Source organism: Callionymus lyra, chromosome 16 (genome assembly GCF_982586985.1).
Source record: "Callionymus lyra chromosome 16, fCalLyr1.hap1.1, whole genome shotgun sequence".
Taxonomy (NCBI): domain Eukaryota; kingdom Metazoa; phylum Chordata; class Actinopteri; order Syngnathiformes; family Callionymidae; genus Callionymus; species Callionymus lyra.
This window is the reverse complement of record NC_141833.1, coordinates 10,117,993-10,124,745: the sequence shown is the minus strand read 5'-3', so window position 1 is coordinate 10,124,745 and position 6,753 is coordinate 10,117,993.

The window sequence follows — 6,753 nt, the reverse complement described above, 5'->3', positions numbered from 1 at the left end:
AAAATAGATGCTAAAGGTTAAACAATTAAATAATGTTTGGTTCCAACAAATCTAAAGTGGAAATGCTGATGGAACAATTAATGAACAAAGACCCACACACACGACGATCATTAGGACAAACACACACACAAACAACAGACACACACACACACTTTTCCATTATCTCCAGGTCCATACAGCCTCATTACCATCGAGTTCTGATCCCTAAAGATAACCTCTCGTATCCACGTGGAGACCAAGATTATGACTTGAGATGAGTCTAATTAAAAAAGATACAACGAGGCTGATCAATTGCATCGATTAGACCTGAGAGGAAATTTCATAATTGCCTAAAGGTGAAAGGTTAAACAGCCCTGACACGCTATTGAGCTGAATAGGTTTGTTTCCTTTCTTTGGATTCATTTTTTTTCAAAACCTAATTGAGTCTTTTTAGCCATGTAAGCTTCAATTACCCCATTTTTTCTTTGTAGTCATGGGCGATGGGTTCTTGTTAGTCTTGTTGCCATGATGTAGCAATTATTTGCTTTTGTCTCTCTGACAACACGAGCAGATGTACAGAAAACTCTTGGCCAGTTAAGGCGGAATGAAAGGATGGAGCTTTTTTAAAGTGAATTAATGGTCAATTCTTTTTACCTTAACTGATACATTTTGGTGGAATAATCCTGAGTTACCTTCGCACATGTAAGTAAGTAAGTAATAGTTATTTTTAAATGGCCTTTAATGACCAGGGTCACAAAGCGCTTAAACAATATAAAGCAATACACAGTTAAAAATACCTACACAGTTAAAACTCTAAAAGACCAAGACAACATAAGACAAACACAGCAGTCCCAGAAAATTGTGAAAAAGCCTGCACAAATAAGAATGTCTTAAGATGTTTCTTAAAGAAGTCAGTAGATCCATCAAACACAGAGGGAGAGGAAGATTGTTCCAAAGATTAGGCCTGACCATGAATAGATCTGAAAGTAAGAACCAGAATTTTAACATTTTATCCTGAAAGAAACTGGAAGCCAGTGAAGAGTTTGGAGGTTTGGAGAAATGTAAGTTCTTCTACTAGAGCAGATTTGAATTTTCGCTGCAGAGTTTTGTATTAACTGCAGGCGAGACAGATCCTTCTTGTTAAGACACCAAAATAAACTGTTACAATAGTCTAAACGAGAAGATGGAACACATGGATTACAAGCTCCAGATCATGTTGTGACACCATTTTCCTAAGTTTAGAGATTTTTCTCGGTTGAAGGAAACAGTTTCAGTGTCAGTTTCTTTGCAGTGTTGCAGAAGTTGACTCTGAGACCCAGGATTGAAGCGTAAAAATAAAAAGGAAAAGAAAATTTAATGAAATTAAAAGACAAATTTTAACTTAAAGGACCAACATAAGTAGTTTATTTAAAAATGGAATATATTGTCAGGCTTTCTTTCAGAGGCATATTATCTAGCATCTATTCCATTGAAAAATAAACATCAATCATATGCATTAAAAGAAACTGAACACAAGTTATATAATAAGTTGCTTGAATCGACCACAAAGCCTCAGGTTTGTTACACAAACATTACAGCTGTGAGTTATAGATGCATTATTTAAATGTAAAAATAACATTTCTTCAACAATAATATTCAGAAAACTAGATTGAGAAACCATTGAAATGAAGCAATAAATAGAACGATTTGTGAGACAGAATCCTGCTGTTTCTCCTTCAGGTGATCACAGCTGATATCCAAGCGTTCCTTGAGGCTGCAGCCCCCTTGACATCCACGCTCAGTTCAAAAGCGGCAGCTGAGTGTTGGGAGACAGTCGGAAACACTACAGTGAGGGCAGTAGTAGTCGTCGACAATCTGCCCCGAAGCTACACTTTGATCAACCCTCTCAGTCCAACACGCTTATCTCCAATAGCAACCGTGTGAGGTGTATCCACCGTTATCTCTGCCGCTGACGTCTTCATTCGCAGGCTTGTTCGGGAATCCTTGAGAGCTTGTTTGGAGTTCGATCAGAGGGATTTATTTCACCTTTGAGTGGTTTATTTGTACAGTTTGTTCAATTCATGGCAGTATTTTTTACTGTACTCTACCATACATGCTAGTTTTTTGTCTTTTTAATGCTAGTCATACACGAGGCTACACTTATTATCCAAATATCCACAACTCGACCTTACATTTGTGAAAAATAAACTTTTGAAATTCATAATCTAATACGTTTGTTGAATGGTGAATATATTTGTGTAGCTTTTAAGCCAACCGTACACAAATCACTCATGGGCCATGGAAACGTACTTGGCAGGTCACATTTGGCCCCCGAGCCAACTGACACTTTTTATCTTCGTTCACAAGACAGTTAAAATAAATTCTCTAATCTTCTGTCAGTTTTTTGTTTCCTGGTATTTTCTCAAAACTTTGAAAAATGAATGTAAATACAGAAATATTCTGTTAAAATTTCAAATATTCGTATTGTTGCTTTAAAGAATAAGACTAAAGTGAATTGTTAATGGATTGAAATGTTAATGTTGACATTGTAACATTTTTGTTTTCGAAATATTATTTTCATTTTCTTTTTCATTGCTTCATAATTCAAGTTTCATACATTTTAAATATACAGGTAGCTTTAATTTAGTAATAAATGTTTGGTGAAACCAACTGAAAATCCTCATCATACATTACTTTACGAACAAATTTCTTTAATGCAATGAATCCGAATTATTTCCTAAATTATATATAATTTCACATAATTGTCCTAAATGTCAGTTTTGTATGTTTTTTAATAATCCAAAGCTCAAAAAGCTGCTAATCCAGTTATAACTAGGTATTTTAAAGTTTATAATGAGGTTCTTCTTGACCTTCTTTTTCTCTCAGCCCTTCAAGTGTGACAACAAAAAGTGGTCGAGGGAACTTCCTCGCGTCAGCACTTCACAAATTAAGTGTATTTTTTCCCATATTCAAGTAGCATTTGTTGATGCGTTCCCATGCAGTACTTATAGTCTAAACGGGCGGAGCTGTGATTGCTTCTCGGCTGCAGAATGCAAATGCGAGGCTGTACATCAAACACAAGAGCGCAATCAAGGTGGCGACAAAAAAAAAAGAAAAAGCAGCGAAGTCACATGACACGCCGACGCTATATAACAAATGGAGCGAGCGTTGTCGCCGCGGCTCTAAACGATCCTGCAGAGCTGAGCAAGATGTTTGTGCGAGCGCGAGGCCCGGGCGATACGCTCCAATAAATCACGCTCTTGTTGAGGTCATAACAATGTCACTTTTACAGTAATGCACTGAGTTGCTTCGCTATTATCAAATGTTGTCAAAGGGAGATGGAGCGCTCGTGGTATATCATGTGTATGATTCACCGTCTGACTATCACCGTCACGCAGACACAAGGAAAGTCACAGGAATAATCATCAGATCATCATCGCCATTTTAATGCCTTGAGCCAAAAATGGAAAAAAAAAAGGACTATTTTCTTTGGGGGTTTTTTTGGCCGAGGGACACATTTGTTGGGGAGACAGTTCTTTTATTGTCAAATATGCATGTATTGAGACATACAGCATAAATTAAATTGTGGTCCTCTCTGACCCACGATGTAAAACATTAAAGACATTAAACACTTAAAACAATTGAAGACTAAACAGTTAAAGACTTAAACAGACATTAATTAAGACATTCATTCAGGTGACCTCACACTAAGAGTTATCTTTCTACATTTATAAAGCACATATATCGGGGGTTAAATCCAAACACACAATAGGACAAAACATTTTAGACGACAACTTTGCCAGTACATAGTGACGGGCAATAAGACCGTCTATATCGTAGGGACGATAGAAGAAAAGAAAAAAAAATAACCGCGTTATTTCTATCGTCATTTTTCAAGTTCAAGCCAATTTTCTCAGTGTAGGCGTTTTCTCAAGACACTTCGGTACCAATTTAGTACAAACACGCAGTTTGTTTCGACACCATCAGTTACTAGAGACGCAAGTCAATTGTTGACGTAAGCAACAGGGACAGTACACACGTATTATCATGCACACACCATAGAGGTTTAATAATAATTATACTTGACGATACTGTTATCTAATGTAACATAATGAGATCCATCCTAGAGGTCACTGTGCTCCTTTTATTTGAATTAAAACGTTGTTTTTCTTTTACAGTATCAGTCGGATAATACTGGCCACAAGCCCTAGAGTAGCCAAGAATAATAGAAGTTTATGGAAAGTGAAGAAAATAAGACCCACATTAAAATAAAGTTACAAATATGAATAGTAGAATTTCTGTGCATAGGTCGAGTTCCATCTATAAATTACATGACATACTTTTCTTGTTTTTGATGACAAAAATATTCTCATTTTTAAACACATAATAATTTAATGTATAATATTTTTAGGTTTTGTTATTTATTTGCACAATAATGAAACCAATTTTTGGGGGTTTGTTATGTTTAAGCTGTTCATCATGACTTTAAATATATAGTCATTTCACTCTTTGAATGTCAAGTGATTGTTGGAGATGTAATTTAATAAAGTGGTGTACTATACCACCTAACTAAAAGTATGGGGCGTTTTTCTTTAATTGTAAAAATACAATTATATTGATGAATTAAATTTTTTTCTAGTATTAACTACTGAAATTCTGAAATCATGACACCAAAGTTGCAAAATGAAAATAGAGAAAAAGTAAGCCGTAAACATTATGTTTTTAAGTTATATATCCTGGTATATCATTACCCTGATATATAATCGTCCACATCATGACAGGTCCATCCCTACCAGTACCAATACCAGTAAGAATGAGTCCAATTCTGATATAGTCTTTTATTTCTATGAGGCTCAATTTCCTATTATTGACTTCCACAATCTCCGTCTTCTTTCCATGTTATCTTAAAAAACTGTCACCAAACGTCACCACATCAAAATCCTTCCGCTTTCTTGACCGAGGTACGTCACCCTAATGAACATGGATGTATTTTTCATGTACTTTTTTCATGAATAACTTCGACGACAACAAAGTCGACGACAAGAAACGACAGAGCGTGACCTTTGACCCGTGGGTTCTGATCTTTAAGCTCTTAAGTCGTATGTGCCTCGTTGAACAAGCAGCCGAGTCAAGTCGAAGTCAAAACACGTCCACAGTTGAGACAAAAGACGCGTTCATCAGAGAGAAAACACCAATAAATATGTGTTGCATACTTCAAAAGAGATCATCTATCAAACAACTCATCCATCATGTATAGTATATTTTCGTGTTTTCCATCCAGACAAAGAGCGCAGACGCTTCAGTTCGTGTCGGAGGTGACGACAGGACGCGATCATGGGGCGCCACGGACAAAGGAAATCGGGCGACATTGTCTCAGCGGGGATCGACCTCTGCGGCATAATGAGGATCGAGGTCCGCCGTCTCTAATGAGAAACTCAAGGGGAATGTGAGCGGAGACATGCCTCCGACGACACAGCGACACACATTAAGGTTTTAAAAAACAACTTTGTCTCGCAGAATGTTCAAGAAAAGCCACGAAAAAACAACTTGTAACAACCAATTATAATGCATTGTTGCAAAATGAAACTGTTGCTAAATGTGGATATTCATTTTCAGGATAAATATGTTTTAATTGTATTGTGTTAAAGTAACCTGAGCAATTATGCAAACTTATATTTCATTTTCGTGTTTTAAAGTTGGAATGAAAAAGGAACTAAAAGGCTCGAACTGTAGGTATTTTAAATGGGGAATCTGCTCCCACTAGTGTCGGAAAAGTGTAACTGCAAGTATATTAAGTGTTAGTTTCGCTGATGCCATTTTTTATTGAAACAGGATGAAGACTCTCGAGTCAGTTTCTCGTTTTATCTTCTCATTACTTTAAAAAAAATAACACTATTTATAGAAAATATACTGTAAACTAAAAGTCATTAAAAATATTCCATATTGTTGCTTTAACAAACCAAAGAAAATAATCCCAAAACCTTAAAGTTTATGGTAATTGATCTTTATCTTGAATTATACTTTATAATACTAATAATAGCAGTTAAGTCAGTATGTTGTTGTTGTCTTTTTTAAATATTGATTTACGTCTCTTTTCATTCATTGATTAAGAACAAAAATTTGAGTTGTAGTAACTTTAAATATTGATTTAATATTCAGTTAGAAATATAGTTGAGGTGTACTAGAGTCATGAGGATGTTCCCATGTTTACGTAAATAACTGAAATACTAAGCTTATAAATTTGCGTACAGTCAAAAGCATTTAAATATGAAGGACAAGTAGATTTAGTTTTTTGGTCCTTATAACAATTTAGAGAAAATAGGTCCCACAAAGCAAAATAGCAACATATTCTAACATCCTCTAAGTATTAGTATTTAAAACTGTTGGACGCGGACTAAGAGTATTTTACGCAATAATTTCACAAGCTTGACATACTGGGTTTCTTTTCTTTCTTTCTTTTTCAGCATTTGAGATCCTTAGATTTGCCAATATTTGTACAGACAACATCATAATTGTCATTGTTTTCTAAAGAAATGGAACAAAAAATTGAGTTTGAACAAACAAAAACGAAGAAACAAACACAAGAACAACCTAATAAATAAATAATTGTGGCAACTTAATTCAATAGGAAGCTCGCTTTCCTTAATTTAATGTAACTGCACATGCTTTTAAAATAAACTGAACTGATTTTAATTTTTTTTAACCTAAAAGCAGCATCTTTAGCGCCATCTGGCGGACATATTGTGAGCGCAACCGTCGTATCAAAGAAGCTGGAATAAAACGGTCGATTTTTAC